This window comes from Chiroxiphia lanceolata, chromosome 2 (genome assembly GCF_009829145.1).
Source record: "Chiroxiphia lanceolata isolate bChiLan1 chromosome 2, bChiLan1.pri, whole genome shotgun sequence".
In the NCBI taxonomy this organism is placed as follows: domain Eukaryota; kingdom Metazoa; phylum Chordata; class Aves; order Passeriformes; family Pipridae; genus Chiroxiphia; species Chiroxiphia lanceolata.
The window spans coordinates 93,862,840-93,883,837 of NC_045638.1; the positions used below are offsets into that span (position 1 = coordinate 93,862,840).

The 20,998-nt window shown below is 42.3% G+C and overlaps 1 protein-coding gene across 2 annotated transcripts in view; it reads right to left on the reverse strand.

Moving 5' to 3' along the window:
• Window positions 1-6,369: 6,369 nt before the first annotated feature.
• Window positions 6,370-20,998, reverse strand: part of GTF2E1 (general transcription factor IIE subunit 1) — a 75,403-nt gene continuing 60,774 nt past the window's right edge. The window contains exon 7 of one of the 2 annotated variants that reach the window (XR_004355255.1): window positions 6,370-6,479. The gene's annotated coding sequence lies outside the window, so the exon portion shown is untranslated. The remainder of the gene's footprint in view (window positions 6,480-20,998) is intronic. The other variant, XR_004355256.1, reaches the window with a different exon arrangement.

Below are 20,998 nucleotides of genomic sequence, written 5' to 3' on the forward strand. Positions count from 1 at the left end.
ATGTAAAATACCAGTAGATAGGTAAGGCTTTATATCACAGTCTTTCTGATACTACATTAAAATCACTTATGAATACAGAACGCTATATTTACAACCTCATGCTGAGATAAAAATATTATATTAATTTTAAGTAAGCTTTGACAACATCGAGTATACAAACATACTGAGTCTTGGCTTTTGCCTGGCGTAAACTCAGAGATACAGAATTCCTGAAGCATGATGCTCTTGTGCTTTTTTTAATGGGTGCATCACAAATATCTTTGGAAATGTCTTCTTTGGGCCACACTTTCTTCTTTTGCCATACAATCTGCTCTGGCTGGTCAGGAGAAAGATACTAGTGTAGTAATAATGTAATAAAATTTCTATTCTCACTAGCTTATTAGAAAGAGGAGCTGATAAACTGATTGCATTTGGGAAATGTAGTTGAGTCAATGAACAGGACAGGGGGGATTTTAGAATAATATGCAATGCGAGGCAGCAAGGCTTGAATGTAACTGGAGTGACAGATGTGTGAGAAAGCTGATTCAAACTAGATATTGATGTTAGGAGGAGGCCATAAGTTTTCAGTGTTTTGGGGGAGAGAAGAGGGAGTAATAGAGAAGGAGGGGAAAAAACATAAGGGAGGGGAGGAGGGGAAAAGTCAAAATCAGCTTTCTGTTTTGACCATACTGAATTGAGTTTGACAGCTAGCTAGCCCTAAAATTATGTCAGATGAAAGCTGAGATGTTAGTTTGGACAGGAGAGTGACACCAGTCAGTACTATGTTTGTCAGTATAGTGATGCTTGTTGAATCTGAGTGGAAGAAATTACCCTCAGGGAACCTGCAGGGGAAATAAGAGTTTTAGGGCCAAGGCTATGAAACAACCACAGAACATTTCAGACATAAAAGCTACATTGAAGGAGTTAGAGAATTTATGGCATCCTAACCAAATGTGGCTGAAGCAGAAGCACAGAAACCAGGATGCTGTGCCATCCTTGGAGACAGCATACAATGTGCTGTATTTGAAGATGTTCAGTGGACTGTCAGTGTGATGAGTGGCTCTCTGTCCTTCCCAGTTGGTGAGTACAGTGGAATCCACATTTGTGGGCCAGCAACTTAGAACAGGGCTGATTTTATACTATTTATGGGACTGGCACCAGGCCAACCAGAGGAATCTTCTCTTTACTTTATAAAGAGGAAAAGAGCCCCAAACAACAAGACTACTGCTCTGAGCATCTCGAAGTTGTCAAGTGTGACCACTCAGTTGGGCTCTGTGTTGATGATGACAAGTCAGCCGTGGCCTAACTTACTCTGACATTACACCAGCCATCTCTTCCTTGCCTCCCTTGCCTGCTACATCCCTTGTACCAGACCTTGTGAGGTCACGTGTAAGGCAGATCAGTGTGCTGGAACTATTTGCTTTTTGGCTTTGTAAGTTTTCTGACAAATCAGCTTGTTCACTCAGCTTGCCCTCCCTTTGCACAACCTCTGGAGCTTAGAGCTAATGCAGGGGAGTCGCAGGAGTGCATGGCCAGGGCAGGGGAGGTGGCCCCTTTCAGCAGCCACTGGGCAAAGCGCAACAAAAAAGCATCAATAGCGCTGGTGTCCCTGTCATTAGAGGAGAATGAAAACATTCTTGTGAAGATGAAGCAGACTGTGCTTTAAACCCAAGTCACCAGAGTGCAAAGCTCAAGTTTTATATTGCATTTACATGTATTAATGGTAAAATTACTAATTACCTTGTCTTGTTGGATTTTGCTTTTTTGCACATTCCTCTTCATCTTGTACTAAGCAAACACTGTTCAGATTCCTTTCCACAGGCACACTTTACACATATATGGCTGCATGTAGATATTTTTTTTGGATACAAAGTGTGAGCAATCACTAGATAAACTCAGTGATCCTTCTTCTCCACCTTTAGTTAAGCTTTTACAATAAATAAATAAAAAAAGCCAAGTGCTCAGAGCAGGGTACATTTCTCAACTTTAAGACCAGTCAGTAGGTGGGAGGTGGGAAAGATCTGCTGGTGTGACCTGGGGGATAATAGATGAGTTGACACCGCATGTTTCTCTCATGTACTGTGCCTGCCTCCTCTCACCTTGATTATAAAGTTTTAAAAAAATTCAATTCTTCACCACCTACACACATGCTATTAAAATCATGATGTGCATTAACAGAAAATCTTTCCCAGCTGGATGGAAAATTGCTGATAGTTTTGCTAACAACAGAAGCCAGCTCTACATTGTGCAGCCATCCACCATGATTCCATAAAACCAAAGCCTGCCAGGTTCTACAGTTTCAAGAATTGTTGGTTTCTCATCCACTCCTCCATCTTTCCTTCTGTTTTTTTGTTTCACCTCCTCTCTCCTTGGATAAATATAAACTGCCAAGATCATGGGTAGCGGTGACAAAGCACGATGGAGAGGTGACCAAATTACTCTGTCTCGTGTTCCATTATTTTTGGGAATGAGGTGGGAAGGAGCAAGAGGACAGCGCAGGCAACCCTGCATTCCGGGCCCTAGCTCCAGAGCCACTGCAATTACTCATGCTCCTTCCTGACACTCCCTCCCAGGCAAAAGGCATGGATGTGGATGATTCTTAGGGCTAAGCTGTTTTTAGTGGAGTAACAAACTCCATTTACAAGAAGCAGTTCTGAGACAAGTCTCTAGGACCACAATATCTTTCAAACATTTTGACTGGGTTTAGGAGGTGATGTCACAAGTTAGGGCCCCTTGTCACTCTGAAGCACCTAGGCTTTATTTTGAAAAAATAGTGTTTGCTTTACAACATAGTCCCTCACTAGCTTCTATTATTTTTTTCTGAGATTTCTTCAAGATTTGCAATAGAAAATATTGGACAAGTGAAGCAGAACGAAAAAGCTGGTCTCTAGGAGGAGAGATTTTCTCTGGAATTCAGTCCAGTGACAATTACTGCTTCAAGTGTACTCTTTTTTTCGCGTGGCATTCAATCGCTGAATATCACATACCTTATTGGGCCGGCTTTTAACAACTCTAGTCCTGAATGACTCTTCATATGTTGAAAGGATTGCTCTGTTCTTAGTAGTCCTCATTTCTGCTGCTGTCTTTGAAACATCACAAAACATGAATGATTGACATGTGAATTAAGTACAGGCTCCGGGTAAATTGTAGGCAATTAATTCCCACACCAAAAAGAAACACGCCAAAAAACATAAAGATATAAAGAGAAAACACGTATCTCAGTCAAAACAGAGCCCACAGCTGCTAACAAAAGTAATTCTATTGCTGCTGTGTTCTGAGCCCAAAGGGAACTAAAGCAAGTCATTAATGAGACATCTCCTTGTGTATGGGTGTTGTGTGTCCTTTTCAGCAGTTACTGAATATTTTCTCTGCTTTCATTTATCTTGTCCCAGCACTTTAGCATGAAATAACAATTTTCACTTTGTAATTAAGACCTGTCTTGCAAGCATAACAGAGTGTCATCTTCAGCATGGCAGCGGGACCTGTATCACACCTCCTCTCCTCAAAAGAAGCTGATCTGAAGCATGTGAGGTGAGTCACTATGTAGGCAAACAGAGGTGGGACTGAAGAATTAAATACCTCCACCAACCTTTATGGCATGTTCCTACTTAAAAACAGGTGAGGCTGCAGCAAAAGGGCTTTTGTTTTAGTGCACATTGGGTTGACAAAGAAAGAAAAACAGCATAAAGAGTTGTGTTCCAGGGCCCCGGGAGTTCTGTGGGGAATTCAGAGGACGCCCAGGGTGAGTGCACATGGCTGTTCTCTAGAGGGAATTACCAGAAACCGGGGAGACTGCTCCACTACATGACTTGGCTTGGAAATCAGAGTAAGCACCTCTTAGGGTGGATGGCCTTTAGCACTGTAGATGTAGCTGTGGTGATGGGGTATATCTCTGATGACCACCATCAGCGAAAGAGTGAAGTTCCCAAGAGCTGAAGTCAACCAAAGCTCAGTTGTAATTTGTTTCCAGAGTCAGCTTTGCTTTGAGCTGTTGCTGTTAAATTTGTTTTAGAATAAGAAGCCAATTGTTTGTGTTCAGCTTGTTCAGAAGGTTTTTCTGCAGTGACCAATGTAAGAAACTAATTTTAAAATAACTAAAGATGCAAATTTCACCATCCTGTCTCTCCATTTCTGTAAGGTATCCTGGTTGTGTTTTAGCTTTACATTTCTTTAATTTAATTGTCCCCTGGGGTTTTTTTCTTTCCTCTGCCATCCCATTTTATTTCTTGACAAATGGGTAGCTTATGTTCACCTCCATCCTAAACTGAAACTGTACTGGATATCTCGACATTGTACGGCAGCTACTGCTGCATAAATGGAAGCACAGAGACAGTTGTTCCTACTTACTCACAGTTACGGGTATCAGAGACACATAGACTTTTCTCTGCCTTCTTCAATTCAGCTAAATCTGTGCCTTCTGGTGTGGCTCATCACTTTTGTCTTGGTCTTCCCTCCCGAGTTCAGAGAACACATCACTGGTGCTGGTTCAGTCAGGTATCATACATGTCACATGTGCACCTCTGCAAATAGTCTGACTTGATCTTTGCTGTGAAGTCACCTTACCATCACCAGACCAGCCTTAGGAGGTACAAGAATTGTCCCAGGGCCTTGTCTGAGTCTGGAAGGTGTGGGCTTCCTGGCAATGATTCAGTGGCTTGTAGGCAGAGCTCTCTTCTCTACTACCCCTAATACTTTTTCTTCCCTGTGCCCATTCTGGAAAGTTACTGCGAAGCTGTGGTTCACCCTCTCTAAAGCATCTATGTATGTTCCCTGTGCTTTTCAACAGGCAGTCACAGCAATAACGTATTAGTTAGTGTTTGTAAATAAAGTGGAACACAGCATATGAAGCCACGAATAAACAAAAATTCCTGAAAATGTGGCTAATTAGAAATGGCTGTTTCCATTTTCCCTCATGAAGGGAACCGAGGTCCTATTCTTCTAAGCACCATAGTTAGGAGACTTACTTGTATCAGTATTAAGAAAACTTTAAACTGAGTGTTTGGAGTTTTTTAACAAACAAATTGGGTCCAGATTTGCTGATTCTTGAACTCTTTCATCTCATTTCTATCCATTTAGCTTTTGTATTTTGGGAATTGTGCTGACCAAAACACGCTTCAATACTCTCCAGTTACATTACTTGCTTAAAGTCATGACACCTATTAATCCCAATATCCATCTAATAGAACATTTTGTGCATTTGTGCCAGCCTCATCTAGCAATTCCCCATTGAGTATGTTCTCATTAACCCTAGGACTCTTTTCTGTGATCTCTTAATTTCTCTGTACTCATGTTTATTCATCCTTCTCTTTATATTTATTGAGGTTGAACTTCAATTAATTGATTTCGGTTCATTCTTCTAGCTTGCACTTTGTGTATTCTCACCTTCCAGAGTTAAGTACATGCTTCCACCTTTCTGTCCCTCAGGTATGGTTCTGTTCTCAGGTTGAGAGTGGTTGCTTGGGCATGACAGAAGACCTCCTTGATTAATTCTCCAACACTTGTCCTGTGTTTGGCTATTTTTCACCAGGCTTTGTACAAGGCAGAGGTATCATTAGTTTCACTTCCCACTTGACTTGATCCCATCTCCACTATAGGAATATAGTGGAGGCTAGTTTGCAATTTCACAAAGAAATAACTTTTCTTATTTTCTTGTCATTCAACATAAAGATAAGAGAGAACTCATAAAATCACAGAATGTTAGCATGGTTTGGGTTGGAAGGGACCTTAAAGACCATCTAGTTCCAACTCCCCCACCATAGCAAGGATGCCACCCACTAGACTCACAGAGTTATATAGAATGCAACTGAGAACAAAAACCAGTAGGAGATAGAGAAGTCAAATACTTGCTCCAGACTTTCTCAGGAGAAATGGACCAAACCGTGTTCTTGTGTGACCTCTCCTGAGAAGAAGGATTTTTGTCCTCCTCCAGTAGCAAAACCACACTGAGGTTCATGTATCTTCAAATACCTCTGTGTTAGCAGATCTGACCCATGTCATCCATGCCACACCTGGCTCATGTTTTAAGCTCCTAGCAGTGATACTAACAAAGTCCTTGTGCTAGCTATACAATTTTTAACCACTGGAACCCCTGGTATTTATAGACCCAAAACCAGGACACAGGGAACAAACACCTCTAAAATACACTGTAGTAATGCCAATGTACTTACCATGGCTGGTGTTCCAAATGGATCTCCTCTTCAGAGAGCATCTGACATGTAATGGCACTAGATAGATTTACACCATTCTACACCCCTCCTAGTGCCCTTGCTAGTTGCCTGGAAGTGTATTATAGAGACAGCCAGGGAAAGATCTCCCACGCTGGCTGAAACAAGTGCGTGAACAATGCCACCTTCCAGCATGGGAAATCAGGCAGCAGAGTGGGTGTCAAGGAGGAGGGAAGTATGTCCCTTTGAGCAATAGCCTTCCTGATGAATTTGGAAGAGGGTGTTTGTTCACAGCTCCAACAATTTTTCCACCTCCAGTAAACTGCTGACTACCACCTGATGGCAAAATAAACCAAGATTATGTTTATTGCCTCAATATCTTGCTTTGATAGCAAAACATCCGCATAGCTGTGTTTTTGAGCCCCTCTAGAATATTGAAGTTTAAGATTCAGATCCTTTCTATCTAAAGGGATTTGGTGTAATTTACTTTTCATTTGATGGCTTTCGTGGATTTGGAGGTTGAGAAAACATGTTTAAAACAGCCATGTAGTTTAAAGTGACTGTGTGTTGGCTGCAAAACACTGCACAGTGTGACACACTTCCCTGCATTTGGCACACACTGGAAGAGGTGGAGTTTGAGAAGCACCGTTCAGATTTTGGTGATCCACATATAAGGTCATCTCAGGGAACTATACCAATAGCTACTGTGGAGTATTTTTTTGTCCACTAGGCTTGTTATCCTGTCAAAGAATGCAATTAAGTTGGTTTGCCAGATGCATTATAAGCCCCAGTTGTCTGCTATTTATCACCTTATTTTGCTGTAGCAAATACACAACAACTACTTTATTAATTCCTTACCTGTTTGTTAGCTATTGATGTAGTGTTCTTTGTGTTCTAGTTCCCTGCCCCCTATTACCCTTATCTCTTTTCATGGAATGAAAAGTTAGTTTGTACTCTTTCCCAGCAGATAACATTCAGGGTCATATTTTGCTTTCAGGAATGCTCATAAGTAATCAGCAGCAGCTGTGATTATTCAGCTGGTTACCCAGTTTACATTTACTGGCGCTACAATGAGTAGTAGCCTATATTTAAGTTTTCTGTGTCTTCATATTGAAATCGTAGCTTCATAGATTTGTTTTGTGATTTTGGCTTATTGCTTCCTACCTGATATTAGGAAAGGCTTTCTAAAGGTATTATGCTATTTGGTAGAAAATAGTTAAGTGTTTCAGTCTTCATACAACCACAATAAACCAAAATAATCTGCATGTCTTTCCTGTACTGACTGAGATTTTGAAACATCTTTCTTTCTCAGTCTTCCGGCTTGTGGTCCCACTCAAAGGAACCCCCACTTTCCTGGGATGTTCTCTTGTCTTGCAAGAGTTAGATACACATTTTGGGTGCTCCCCAAATTTCTCCTAGTTGTTTTTGCCACTCACAGGAAACAAAGGTGGGCCTGGCAGTCTCCCCCATCTAATGGATGCACCTTGTGACCTGATCACCTTAAAATCCTTTTCCAGAGAGACTTCTGCCAGCAGATAAGATGGAGGGGACTCTAGAAGTAGGGAAGACCGTGTCACCAAGGACAATAGACTCTTAGTGGTAGCAAAGTCATAATATTTTTTTCAGCGTGCTTTGCCTAAGCCATGGAAAGACAAGTTACATGGTGCTGATGAAAGAAGAGCCCGAGACTTTGGAATTGGTGGAGAATGGCAAGTCTCGGAGGCAGAAGTAGCCATCGTCTCTTCTGAGCATCGGTCTCTCCAGCGGTTTCTCCTGCTTCTTCCATCCAGGCCTACCTTTTTTTCTCCCTCCTTTTCCCAAAACCCTAAACCCTGGAATAGGGCAGCCCATGCTTTGTGCAGCCCATGCTCCAGCATCTGAGGTAAAAGCTTCCTTTCTCAAAGAAAAAGGCAGGTTCTATCAAATAAACTTCCAGGCCCAGAATGGGAAGAGTGAATAAACATTCAAAGTTCATATTCTTAAATGTAATGAATTTTAAAGACAATCTTGTGTTTAGAGACCTGACGCATGCTTTTTTATCATTTGGAGCTGGAAAAGTATAAGCATCTGGGGAAGTCTTAAATGCTGTTCACATTATAAACAGAGTACATTGCTCCCATTCTCCACCCCAGATCAGCTACAGTGGGTTTTTAAAAAGTGCGTAACAGAATTATGAGCTTCCCTCTTTCTGGGAAGGGGGTAGCAGGAGCTCCTCTAAAATGATCCTGTTTGCTCTCTGGAAAATTCAGCTTCACAGGTGTAATCAGGTCCTGACAGATGGAGATACTGATGTGGAGGAATGGTAAGAGGGATGAACAGCTCTGAGCTGCCCTTAGTCATGCAGGGATACAGGTGGTCATACAGGTGGTCAAGAGTGAGACACTTGGGTGATGCGGTGGGAGAGGAAGCTGGCTCTCTGCCTCCACACAGCAGCAGCTGAGACACTAATCCCATGCTGCTGCGAGCTCTGAGTTCTCTCAAAATGAAAATAAGGTGATTGTAAAGGAAAGTGGAGATCCAGGGTTAACTGTGATATCCTGCAGGAGAAGATAATATTGAAGCGTAGGCAAGTGCTTTCACACGCCCCAGTCATTTCATCTTTGTGTTCGACACAATGGCCGGCAAGGGAGCACAGTGCTTGAGGCTCAGAAGGGAGAGCAGGTGGGGACAGAAGTAGCTAAAAGGCTTGGAAGTCAGAGAAGAGAAGGAAAAACATTTCCATGTTTCTCACAGAAACTTGAGCAATAATCCTGAAATGCAGACACAGCCGCAGCCAGCAAAAAAGATGCAAAACCAACAACAAAATCCCCCTAGGATTAGGAAACAGTGAGAAGCTAGACTAGAAACCAGACACATTTCAGAATAAATTCAGTGTTTCAAAAGCAATGATGTGAAAGGCACATGAGCTACAGTAATAAAATGTGATATGAGCTGTTACTGTAAACAGGGAGGAATAATTGACAGGGAACTAAAACAGATCCACAGAGCACACATAGCCCAAGGCGCTGCGAACCTATGGCTGAATGAGAGGAAGAGGAGTTGTGTGGGGAGAAGTCAGAGAAAGACTAGCAAATCACAGGCAAAAACTAAATAACTCACACAACAGCCCGTGATCCCTGAAACTGAAAATTCAGCTGGAATGTGTCCTGTGGTGGATCAGCAGAAAGAATACTAGGCATGTAGAAATAACAGAGTCAGTCTTACCCAAAATTAGAAATGTTGGTATTTTTATATGTAAAAAAAATATAATTTAAACCAAATGGTTTTGCGCCTGAAGAAGAGAATTGGTGTTCATGAACTGTTTAGCCAGTTTGTTTCATCCTTTGGGCACGTTTGCTACCACAAACCTGTAGCTTAGTCTGCAGGAGAAAGTGGTCAGTTTGGATGTGGGGAGGAGAAAAGCCCTGGCTGGGATCTGAGATGCAGCATCACAGACAAAAGCTCTTTGGAAAACAGTCTGGTGTGGTGGTAGAGTAGCCAAGGATGCAGGATGAACAGCACAGGGTGCAGAAAGCTGCAGCTGATCAAAAGCTTTACAGAGTATCTGGCAGCTTATTACATCCTCCTGACACATACCATAGATACACGAAAATATACACACAGACACAAATGTATGCATGTTATGCATGCATGTGCATATTTATGGACTGCAAAAATGCTTGAGAATAACTATGGGTGGTATTTGTTCCGACAGAGAAGGGAGGCACCCTTGGTGTTGTTAATTCATAGTTCAGTAGAGTGATGCTGCACAGCCTCTTTCATGGAAACTGTATCCCAAAAAGGCTCAGTGAGTTAAATAATATAGGCACTGCTTTAAATAATAAATAGTAGCATACAAATAAAGGGTGTTAAGAGGCTGCAGAAAAGGAAAACCAGTGATATTTTTAGCTGATATTAGAAAAAGATGGAGGGGCAGATGCTCACTTGTGACTGACCCACTGGACAAGAAGGCCCACAAAGGTACTAGCTGATGATAGGGAAGGAAAAAACCTTATAGTGAGAAGAGGGACCATTGCTTTGTACCCCACAGCATGTGAGGAGCCAGCTACAGGAAGGGGACACAGTCATGCTACCTGGCATGCCTACAGATGGTTAGTAGCAATCCATGCTCACAGGCAGCAAAAATCTAGGAGGTTTTTACTACTGCCACCCCTCCAGCCACATACAAACTCAGACAGACGAGTGGTGATGCTATCACTTATTCCCAACCCATTCATATTTGTGATGTTTTCTCCCTCTTTTACTGTTACAGTGCCCAGTGCTGCCACTTCTAAAGCAATCTCTGCAGAGGGGACTTGTAACCATTTCCCTACACTGTGCAAGCCACATTGTTTGTGCCTTAATTGGGGTGTAGATTTTTCAGTGCTGCTTCTTAATTAAATATCTTAATTAAAATATCTTTTCATACATGTGAAGAGAAGTGTGGCATCCTTTGATCGTCAGTAACCATCACTTACCTAATATATCAATGGCTATGACAATGTCATTTATTTTGTGAATGTTAGAAGAGATGGACAGATAAAGAACAAGAATTGAAATGAAACTCTGAAGATAAATACAAACTCCTGCCATTACATGTCATAAGCCAACCAAAAATATCTGGACATGCATGCTTCAGTCATTCACCTTCCCCTTGCAACACACTGCTTAGAAAACCAGAATAGAGGAAAGCACAACAAAACCATTGATATCTAGAGGAAAAAGTGTAGAAGAAAAATATTTTCTGCCTTAATAAACCTTGAGGTTTGACACTTGCTCTTCTTGGTTCTCAAAGAGGTCAATGAGAGGTAAGAGCTTCATCACTTCAAAGAATGCTTAGAACTTTGTAGACTCAACCTCGCATGTCTTGACAGATGTTTTGATTTGTTTCGCTGAAATATGTAGGTCAGGTAGGTAGATCTCTCCTGCATGCTGTCTGTCTCTCTCTCTGAATGCCTTTGTTTTTTGGACATTTTAGAAAAACCTACTATCACATCTAAGCCAGTCTGCTTCACATTGTGGGTAACAGCTCTGTGAGCCTGTTCAGAGCCGTGTCATAGACAAAAGAAGTTTCTGTAGAATTCCTCAGGCTTTGGATCAGATTCTGAAGAGTTTGCTCAACACCGATTTTGCATTAAAAGCAGTCACCTCTGTGTACGCTGAGATTCAGCATTTTTGGAGAGGGTCAGCTATACAACAAAGAATGTACTCATGGCATTTATATTTTCTTCCAATGACACATGAAGATGTCATATATGCTACATATATGCATTTTGTTCTAGGTACCCACTTAAGCAAGGGAAAAAAAGAGAATAATCAAAATTGTCCTTCCTGTGTCATTATCAGCCATGGTGACCTTAGAAACAGGAGCCCCATTACTTCAATAACAGATGTGAGAGTCATCCCTTATTAGGTCAGATGACTGATTGTGATGACTTCAAGGAAAAAAAGCTTTCCCTGTTAAGCAGCTTCTTCATAAGTAAAAGATGTGCCAATATCCATCTCCAATGTGAGCATCTGCAGGTGTCTCAGCATCAGCATTTTAGTTTGGATTACATAAGTGCTTTTGATGAGACTTTCCTGGTTGGCCCTCATCTCCTGCTTTGGCTTTCAGAGCAGAGCAACCTTGGAATATACAAGCAAATTCCTTTCATGTGAATTGGAAGCCAGACTTGACCCAGAAACACTCCTAATATACTCCAGCTGCTAATGCTGATTCAATCCATGGATCTAAACTCCATCTAGTCTGAACCAGTCTCCCCACCCCAAACACCAACTGTTTCACTGCACAGGTCTGCTCTGATGCTCCTTCACGTCTTGCCTGTGGAAAAGCACCTGAGATACCATTACGGTAACTACCTCAAATTTGTCTTTTGTTATCTTTTTGTTTTAAAAGCAGAGATCTGTTTATCCACTGAGCAACAACCATGTGGCTCAGGGAGATCCCAGGTGGCATTGATGTCTTTGTCAGGGCAAAGATGATATTCCTACAAGGAAACCATTTGTTCTCATTTGGGAGTCCTGTGGGCATTGCTAGTCAACCAAGTCTGTCATAGTTAATTAATCCTTGACCCATCATTTTGTGCTATTTAGGTTGCCCCAGTATTAGTCTTTTGCTGAGATCAGATGCTTAGGGAGGTGGTTATGGAGTGTCCTCCCTTCCCAAGGTAAATTCACAGACATTGCAGTGCCAGAAGTAATGTGATATGACCTAAAATATATAGCTGAGTGATTCCCATGTAACAGGGAATAGTGAAATTTGAGTGTCTGTCTGCAGTGTTTGCAAGCAGCCACTTGAAAACAGCCCAGGCAGCTGTTTGGAAACAGTGCACGCAGGCAACAATCAGATGATTGCTGTTGCAAGAGGTATCACGGATGTGTGATGTTATATCTGCTCTGGGTTCAGTTGCTGCCCTACACACCACTAAGAAAAAGATAGAGGCAAAGCCTAGATGCAGTGATGGGCACTCTCTGAGACACTGATTCGGGGTGTGATGCTCTTGCTGGGGGGTGCTCTGCACTCCTCTGGGAACGGAAGGGTTCTCCAGCTGGGGAGCTTGTAACCATGCATGTCCTATGGTGTGAGCTGACACTACCGCTGTGCTCTGTGGAACTAAACTAAAGTACTTAAGATGGAAACACACCCACGCCTCCATCTGAAATGGCAAGGCACACGGACTTGCCCTGAGTTGGACTTGCTGCCTAGTGCTGGCAACCAGCACTCACGGGGGCTGCCTGCACAGAGTTTTTCTGCCCAAATAGCAGTCCAAGGTTTCAAACAGGTATAAAGCCACTACTTGCCTAATGAGCTGGTCTAATAGTCAGCTGCTCCCTGTTCTAAGTAATTTCTTCTTCCTATCTGGAACTTGTATAGCATTGGTCTTAGCTACACTATTTTACAAATCTAGCTTAGCTAGATGACAGAGCTACCTACTGGCAGAAATTGTTGCCCTTGTGTGTATTTATAGATCACAACCAAAGTCAGTTCTTGATCTTCTCTGTACTGAACTTGAGGCTGTCATGAAAACTACTGACAGAGCTCTTTCTCTTGACAACTACTTGGAATCTGTGAGTCAATCTTTAATCTCACCATTGTAGTACTGGCTACACTGATTTTTTTATTGCCTTTTTTTTTTGTTTTTAAATGAGGACACATGCAACTGTCAATAGACATCTCTTATTTTCAGAGATCTATAAAAATAACTTTAATCAGATAAATAAGAAATCTCATTTTTATAAGAGCTTTCATTGACTGCTTTTAAGAAAATAGGTTTTAGCATTTGCTGACATTGACTATGCTCCCGTTCATTAATGCTTTATTCACTTCCCATATGTACTTAGCAATAATTATTCCTGGGACTAGTGTCAGACTAATTGGGCTTGGGAAAACCAGGCCACTGGATCACCTTTTTTAAGTATGGACTCAGAATTTGAAGGGACTGGCAAGCTGCTGACTAGCATGTGATCAGCATGGTGCTAGGCATGCTGTACCAGCTGCAGAGGTGCTCAGTCTGCCTGCAGGGGAGACTAGAGAGACTTACAACCAAGTCTTCTCTATATGCAGAGGAGTGGTGCTCAGTACGTAACCACTTCTGGGAACAACCCTGGTTCACGTTTTTTAACCAACAGTCACTTTTCTGGTTCTATGTAGCTTCTCTTATCTTTCAATATGTTTTACAAATCACTGTCAGTGTTTCAGGAAGCTCCTCAGACAGGTCTTTTAATATTCTTGGTCACAAATGTTCTGGTACTGCTAGTGTATGTTGCTGTAATTGTTGCTATTTGACATCCTCCACTGCTGCTGCTGAGATAGAAAGTATTTCTTCCTTGCTGTGAAATAAGCATGTCCCATTTCTTTCCAAATAAAAACCATAAATATTCAATGAATATTTTTTCTTTTTGTGTTACTACAATTGACAACTCTGCCACCCTTAACATTTGAGCTATAGGGACTAACAAAGGGAAAAGACATTACTGAACTTGATGAGTGGCATTTTTGTCAAGAGAGAATGGATGTGAAATGCTGACAAACCAATTTAAGTATAAAATCACAAAAAGGTTACAACCAAACAAAATATCAGGTTCTAAAATGGTTTCTACACTTTCCTCCATCTCCTGGGATCTGGGGACAAAAAGAACTACTTTAGGATTAATATCACTTTTTCCATGAAGAGGACTGATTGATTGGTATGGCACTACAGATAGCATGAGGATTTGATGATCGAAGAGGTCCCTTTGAATCCTATTCTTCTGTATGATTGCAAGGATTTTGTTAGGTCTTAGTGTACTTAAATAATGCCTTCTTGCCCTTAATCTTTAAACCCAGGATTTTTTCATTAATGTTTTATCTTCTTCCATCAGCTGTCTCTTTCCTAGCTGCTGACTTGTTTGCACAGCCACCAGACTCTCTGTTATTCTCATTTGTTACATACAATAAGGCTTGAAATAATCATTATTGCTTGTCACTTTCACTTTTTGTCTTTACTAAGATGGATTTGAGACCAGAAAGCCTCTCATAGAACAACAGGTTGTGAATTTTGGGAGGAATATAATGATGTTTTTTCAAACACAGTGTTATTATTTTTATGCCAAAATTTTCCCTTGTAACAATTATTTGCCTGTAGCTGACCTCTGGAAATTGTCCTTGCAAAGCACCAAATAGACTGTTGCAGGCTCAGAAGTGGTCTGTCTGCACACAGTGGAGTTTGCACTTCCACAAAGAATCAACAGTTTCTGCCTCTCCAAGTGATTTGGTTTTACATATTTTAAAAGAAAAAATATATATCATCCCCAGCAAGTGTAAGATTGTTTCAATAATGCTGACTCCAAACCTGTAGCGTACAGCTCCTTTGTTGGGACTTCACCATTCAGCCAAGCTTCAGTTACCATGTTGGGCTACCAGGTCCGACAGTCCTGAGGAGCTGGGGACTCAACAGCCATCTTCCAGCCTGGAAGTGCCAGAGATGAGGCAGGGTACACAGATGGGTCATTTCTTACCAGGGAACAGCACCCAGAGATGTTCTCAGCAGTTCAGTGCAGGGCAGCACGGGACTTCTCACTGTCCGGGGGAGCTGGTACATGACTTGCAGGGCAAGGAAGCCTGGGCACCCCAATGGAGTGTTTCACTTAGGTATCTAAGTGAATCCCTTTTGGTTTATATCCTGTTGGCAGCTTAGCTTCAGGAGTGTCAGGAAAAAAACCCTGTGCACTGAAGAAACACAACAGCTCCAGACAGGCAGAGGCATTTTCCATGCATGACCTGGAGCGAATTGCTGCTTTAAGTTTGAACTTCAGTTCTTCATTACCAGTGGGGTTGTTGGCTGTTTCTCCCTAGGAAAACCACCCAGGCAGCACTAAGTGCTTGAGTTAAAGAGAAGTAAGCACTTTTCAATTACCAATGAGCTTTATGAGACATGAGACTGCGGCAGTAGTGTGAGAGATCCTGGGTGTCCCTGTGCTGGGTTGCAGCGAGCAGTGCAGTGCCCAAGGGCAGTGACAGGCACGGGGGACTCAGTGTCTCCATTTGTTCATCAAGCTTGCTGCTCATTTACAGTCATAAATGAAATGTTTGGCTGCAGTAGCATAAATAACAGGTGACGTTTTAACAACCCTGGCAGCACCATGCGGGGAGTCTTCTAATGTTAATGAGTTATGTGAGGCCAGCGTGAGTTTTGTGAGGTTCATTCATTCTCCCCTTTTGAGGCAATTGCCTATTTGCTCCTGAAAACAAACGTTAAATTAAAAAACACTGATATGCATTGCAAATAGCTTCTCAGGAGGATTTCTGACATGGTAAAATGGCAGAGCTATAACTCTGAGTGAGTGAATATGGGAGGATGAGAGATGGCTACGAAGAGAAGCATCCTACATCCACATGTCATGAGCAATGGGATGGGAATTGCTTCTGATAATTCAGTCTTTGAGACATGGAAACTTGGCTTTAACAACAGGTTTTGCTGTTAAAACACATTTTCTACGTTGGTGTCTGCCTCTTGGTATCTTGGATCTTTCACGTGCCTGGAATGGTCCATTAGAATAAAATCGGATACGTATATATGTGCATAATATAGCAAAACCTTCTCTCGCTGCCAGCCCCTTGCTTATTTCTAAATGGCACAATAATTAAGGTGAGTGATTTATCACAGAAGTACACCACAAGTCACAGACTGATTAATAGAGGGGAAAAGAAGCATCAGTTGAAAATATAAATAATAAAAGTACTGAAAGCCTGTACTTTGTTCCAATTCACCTTGAGAATTTTAAGCTATTTAACAATATTTACCAAGCTGTTTCAACCACACAAAGACATAATCTCACTGCCTGCCAACAGCAGCAGCAGGGTAGCATGGTGGGCTGGGTGGGAGGGCTCTGTGCTCCCTCACTTTTCCTTCAGCACTTCTTTCTTCGTCCAAGCTGATGTGCTCAGCCAACGCTTCTTAAAACCCACCACACCGGCTCATCACTCCCTCCCCTGCCAGCCCACCCACTTTGCATTAGAGAAGGGATCTGCTGAACTTTCATCATTGCCAAGGAAAAGACCAGCCTGGAGAAAAAGGATCCCCAGGGGCTCTTGGCATCCATCCCCATGTCTTTCTCTTCCACCTACAAGAGCTGTGGAGCATCAAAGGTCGTGCATCTATAGTCTTGCAGCTCTTATTTGATGTTATTGCTGCAGTAGCTTTACCTCGACAACCCCCTTTTGCATCAAGTGCAGTTGCTCAGTCCCATAGCTGCGTCTCCTCTCACCCAGTGATCTGCTGCCTCTGTGGTCATCCCACAGAATGGGAGCGGGCTGTGCTCCCACATTGGTACAACTGCTCATGTCAGGATGCATCCAAACTGCACGCCCAGCTGCCGCCTTTGCTGTGGTGAGCAAAACACTTGTGTTTCTACAGATATTCAGAGCCTGGACCTGTGACAGTTTGGACTTGTGGCTGATCTGATGCCTACACCTATTTTTATTTCTAATTATCTGTCAAAACTCTATTTTTTTCTTACAGAATTCCTGCCATACTCTGTGCAAAATCTCCAGTCTGGTTATGGGCATGTATGGCCAGCAAGAGAGACGGAAACTTCTTATCCCAAGAGTGGGGGCATATTGCTAACACTAGGTTTGGAATTTCCAATTGCAGAATCAGTTTGTTTGACCCATCCTAACAACATATCTGGAGTATCTCCTCCATTTTGGGTTACCCAGTGAGGAAAGATGTTCAGCAGCAGGTCACCAATATAGTTAGGGAACAGCAGTATGCGGCATACAGGGAGAAGCTGAGAGAACTGGGTTTGTTCAGATGTAACAGGAGAAGGTATGGGGAGATCTTATTGCTGTCTGCAATTAGAAGGCACAGCAGAGATGGAGCCAGACTTTTCTCAGAGAGGTACTGTAGCAGAGACTACAGGTGTAAGGTGGGAGGTGAGCAATTCAGATATAGTATGGGAAAAGCTTCTTTATCATAAGGGTCATCAAAGATTGAGATGGTGCCCAGAGAAGTTATCAAATCTCACTTCTTGGAGTTATTCAGAATTCTGCTGGACAAAGCCCTGAATAACCTGCTTTAATTGGGCCTGCTTTTAGTGGGGGTTTGGGTTGGATAGCCTCTGAAGCATCTTCCTGACTTCAATTAGTTTGTGATTTTGTGAACGGCATTTATTGAGCTGTGCTTTTCCTTCCCCCGTGTGACTTCTGTTTGTCGAGCCCAGCCCCATTTGTGTTCACAGTGATTTGGGAAGATGTGGCTTTGCCACCACAGAGATGGGGTTGAAAACTGTTTTCATCCCATCCTATTGAGCAGATCTAGGCATCTCACCACGTCTTTGCTCTGGGATGGTGTACAGCACAGTATGCAGGATGGTGTGCAGCATGGTATGCAGCATGCTCTGCTGGGTAGTCACACAGTTAAACTTCATTTTCACCTGGCTTGGAATAATCAATTGTACAAGAGATCCAGTGAGTCTCCTCAAGGCAATGAAGTCTAAGAAGTTTTATCTTGGACTATACTGAGCCTTGAAGGCTGGAGGCGACTGACAAAACATAACCAAAGCACAGTGAGATTATGCTTTTAATATCTTTTCATCAGGGAAAATACTCCCATTGCCTCAATATTCCCACCAGGAGCCTTTGACACCAGGACCAGAATTTGGGAATCACCTCAGCATATGCAACTCCCCAGCATTTTTTCCTAAACATCTAGAGAAATAAAAGTGCCCATTTCCAAAGATTTGTTTTGCTCAGTTGCCATCCTTGCTGCTAATAATTGCTTATGAAGAGCTTGAGTGTTCTGTGACTGTGAACTCCTTTAAAATGAAAAATAATACCTCTTTGATGTAGAGATAATATTCTTTTTATAAACCTTGTCTCCTGGCATCCCTCAGAACCGGACAACTAAAGTACTAAATATATGCACTACCTCTCAGAGCTGGTATTATATTGCCAGCACTTCAGAGTTAATTATTTTTTACTTTCAAAGGAGGAAAAGTAATTTTAAGATTACTTTAGTATCAGTCGCACACCAAAGGTGTTTCTTACTGCTTTTCTTCCATAAGCCATCAGTAGCATTAATTAAAATTTTCATTTTTTTTATGGTTCCTTTTCTACTATGAAAACTGGATGTTTAATAGGTAGCTGTCATCTCAGTAGTGAGTCCTTCCAGAATCAGGGCTGGAGTTTGTAGGTTGAGATACACATCTTGGTCCTTGAGGAGAGGGGTACAGTGATGTCAGAGTTAAAAAGTCTCTGCAACTGGCAGAGAAAACCAGACCTTGTTGTAGGTCATGATCCACAGTCCCAGGAGCAGTCTAGTGCTCAAAGCTACCTCACCAAGGATCTGACTAGCTCCCAAAAAGATAAAACTGGAAAGGACAGAACCTCGGATCTCCTCATTTTAAACTTAAATCTTTAAAAAGTATTGTGTGAGAGCAAGAAACCACTGGGGCCAGCTGCCAGTCTAATCAGTGGTACAAGCTTAGGAGGGAGGGAAAAACCAGGGCCACAGGGAAGAAGACATTCCTAAATAGCCAGCTGCTTTATCAGAAGTTTCCTCCCTTCTATCAACAAACTCCATCTGCTGATTTTTTTTCAAGTGACTTTGAACACATTCATGGTTTCTACCCTCACAATATCCCACAGTGATTAGTTCTACTGTGCATGGAGCGTCTTGTGGAAGAAGCCCTTCCTGATGGTTGCAAAGATGCTGCCCAATAACTCAAGAGACATCCAGTGAAATCACATAAGAAAGTGAATAATGTTTCCTCTGGAGTCTTTATCTATTTTTTCTAGGCAACAATCTTAATCTATGTAGTCTCTCCTCCTAAGGGGACCATTCCCTATCTTCCCCCTGTATAATTCTAGGACCTGGCAGTGCTGCTGGGCTCCCAGGTCTGGGTCCTCCCAACTCCATCACTACTCCTCAGCAAGGAAAAGGGGTGACCTCAGCATGTACCACTCCCCTAAACTGTCCTGTGTTTGGAGGCTGAAAATGGGGAATCAGGGAAACAAGACACTAAAGTGACAGTAGCCTTGTGGGGTTTGGCATCCTATAGTGTTAATATATCCCTTTGAGGATGATGTAACTTGGAGGACAGCAGCACATATTCCCAGAAACAGGCATATCCAGCTATTACAGGGTCCTGCTCTGCATCTTGCTCCTCTCTAGTTAATTGTCAGATTTCTGGGTCCCTTTAAAATGACTCTGAATATTGTTCAGTCTTCCAGGAGTGGCACCAGCCTCAGCAGTGATTTTTCTGGAGCATCCTCTGTCCAATGGGAGAGCTGAACTTTTCTTCTCACCTTTGCTTTCAATCTCATCCTTCATTCATTTGTGAGCATTTGATGTAGATGGCTGGAGAAAGTGGGGAATAGCAGCAGGATTTCCCTTCTTTGCATGCTTGTTGGCTTCCTTAGTGGGAAAGTATGGCCGTTCTGCCTAAGAACTACCACTGACACTGTCTGTAATGGTCCCAAGAGATCATTAATTCTATCTATTCCAGTTTCCACTATCTGATAAGCATGGAAATCACATCTTGTAAAGAAATTGGACACACTTGCTTCCTGCTGCTGCTCTAGTACCCAGGCTGTGAGTCTGTGCTACAGTGCCAAGAGCAGACTCCTGCTCCTCACCTCCAACCTCAGACTTTGCAGGTAGTGAGTGGCACCAAACAGAAATGCTCGGACCGCTTTCCAAGGTTGCTTGTTCATCAAGCAATGAGGACAAGAAATTAAAATGTGCATATTTCTATGCAGAATAGATTTACCCCTTCCACCAGCAAGTACCAGAAACCCCATGTACCTTATCATCAAATCCCAGTGAAATCTCCTAGACTCAAGATGACATATAGATTCCAGTGCTATTAAGTCACAGGCACAAAGCTGGAGCATTAGGCCTGACAGCTTCGTACTAAGTTTAAAACCAGGTAAGCCTTGAGTTAACTTAGCTGTACATAAATACAGGAGATAACCTCATCTAAGGGCACCGAATTCCACACCTCACCTCTTGTGCAGAGGAGAACATCTTAGAGATAAGTTATGTATTTCTTTTTGGTACAAGTACTTTAATGGCGTGTATAGATAAATGTGTATACATACAAACACAGGCACATGTACTTACAGCCTCACCTTCAGCTTAAGAGTGTTTTTCCTGGAACTTGCCATTCACACAGTGCTAGAGAAGAGTGCTGTGAGCACAGGCGAGATGAGACATGGTATTTTCAATTTGGTCTGCTCAAAGATGTTCTCTTTGTGTCGGATATACAGAAAGAGTTACTTATTAAGCTTTCAAGGTTGTGGTGACCGTTGTCAATATCTAACTTTTCCCAGCAGGGACTTCTGTGTGGTTTGTTACTTACAAGAAAAACCCATCAGAAGCAGTGACAGACTGGGA